Source organism: Lucilia cuprina, chromosome 2 (genome assembly GCF_022045245.1).
Source record: "Lucilia cuprina isolate Lc7/37 chromosome 2, ASM2204524v1, whole genome shotgun sequence".
In the NCBI taxonomy this organism is placed as follows: Eukaryota; Metazoa; Arthropoda; class Insecta; order Diptera; family Calliphoridae; genus Lucilia; species Lucilia cuprina.
The window spans coordinates 60250089-60252484 of NC_060950.1; positions in this window are offsets into that span (position 1 = coordinate 60250089).

The following is a 2396-nucleotide window of genomic DNA, read 5'->3' on the forward strand; positions in this document are numbered from 1 at the left end:
AAAAAAAAAAAAAAAAAAGTTTTAGCATGTTTATTGTATATTTTCACTCTATAAGTAGGTAATGCACTATGGGATTGTTTAGCTAACATAAAGTTTGTCTTGTTAAAAGCTTAAAACCAAAATACAAATATATATTTTTTAAATTAATTGAAAATAAAGAATATTTTTTCCAATTGACAAACCATTATAATGAAATTAACTCGTTTTAACCTAGATTTGGTGATAGGAACTTATAGACCTGTTATTTTCCTATCCTAAGGAAGTTAGAATATCGATCTTAAGGTATTTAGATCTTATATAATGAAATCAACAAGGACTTGGCAATAACAAAGTCATCAAGTATTTTAGTATCCTCACTGCGTGCTATACAGTTGTCAGCTTAAACAAAAGTCTCTATCAAGAAGTAAGACCTTAACTTGCTATATATGCTGCCTTGAAATTCAGGAACTTCATTTCGTTGCTCTTTGAAAACAATTTGAGGTTGTATCGATCGTTTTGTGTAAATAAAACTTATACAATAGTTCTATCTATGAAACCTTTTTAGTTATTGCTGAACCCCCGATTTCTTATTTGATATAATTAGTGTGAATTGAAGAGTCTTTCAATGGTTTAATATAATCAACGAATATTCTGCATTAATCAATATATACTGCACTGCAGTGGTCCCTGCCAAGAAGTAAAGCCTTAGCTTGATGTCCCTTTGTTTGAAGTTGAAGAATTTGCTTGAAAAGAATTTTGTATTGATTCGTATTTGAAGCTTATTTAGTAAAAGTAGAATATTTTACCTTTGATATGTTGACTAGATTTTTGAGTGTATACCAAGAGTCTATGAGTTGATGATTGGTACAGGGATGAAGTAGTACACACAGTAATTTATCCATTATCTGGCAGAATAAATTTATCTCAGTGAAAGATTTCGAAGCATCCGATGTTCTATCATCGATGTTTTCTTAAAGTTTGCTATACCGTCTGATAGTTATATCCTACACAACTTTAGTGGAAAAGGTATATTGGGTTTGTGCTTACAGTGATGTTTGTAACATACAAAAATATCCATCCTATACCCGCCTTTAAGTATACCTTAGAATCGTTTTCTGAATGCATCCGTCCGTCTGGCTGGCTGTCCATGTAAACCTTGTGCGCAAGTTACCATGCAACCGTACCCCCATAAAATGGGCATTTGAGCTCATAATTAAGCTAAATGTTATATTACATCAACAAAAGTCTTTTAAAGTCTTTACAAGAGAGGGTGAAGGTACTTATCGGTGACAGTATGGTATCTAACTCTATTTATTCACTGGAGCGCAGTCGCAACTTATGGTGTATTTTACTGTTCTATCGATACTATATTAGAATGCATTTTTCTGAAATTAGGGAATTCGTCCCCAATACCCGTATATGTTTACGCAACACACGACTGTCGTCAAGAACTCACCCTTTTGGGGTCGATTGGCCAGTGGACCGCACAACACATTACAGGAAAAATTTATTCTGCAGCTGAACTATTGGTTTGTGGAACAAAATTTCTGCGGAAGTACTACCCGTCACTTACGATGTGAAAAGGTTCAAATCAAATGTCCACAAACACTACTACCTCCATCCTTCCTCGCACGACATATTTTCCTAGTTTCAGCTTTATTCACTGCATGTGTATTACTTTTCGAATAACATCGCCACCAAACTCCATCAAAAAGAATTTAGACCTTTCGTCAAAAGATTGCAATAACCTAGAAACCCGATTAAGTAAACATAATGTGAACAACCAGCATCTGTGATCCATATTGATCATTGGCTTGTAGATGGGGTAAAAGCTTTAAAGGTTAATTCTACGAATGTATACGCCTTCCAGAGTAGAAAACAACTTCACTTGTATTCAGATATGTAATCCACATCTTACTATGAAGGTCTCACGATTGTAAATGCAGCCGATTATAGGATATATATCGCTTTTTTAACATATTACCGAGCTTTACATTTAAATAGACTTTTCTTTGGGCCAATAAACATAAATAGTTCAAATTTTATCAAAAAATATATGGTGTCCTCATCCTTAAGTACAAGGTTTACATGAGCAATCAGCCAGGCAGAAAGAGAGATCCTGACACTAATTCTAAGTTGTAGGACCAAATTTTATAAGCGCTACAAGTATCAGCAGGTAAGGTTGACATCATATGAGTACCAGCTCACTCGAGAGTAGTCGCTAACGAAAGAGCGAATGTAATAGCTTTAAAGGGAAGGGAGCTTGAGGCAGTTAACCTGACAAACGCAAAACCATTCGACGCAATAAAAGCTGAACTAAAAATATAGGTGAGAAAATCCCATAAGACTTCTTGGAATAATGAAACAGTGGGAGAAACACAAAATCCTATGGGGTGACCCTGATGAGAGCAAGACGA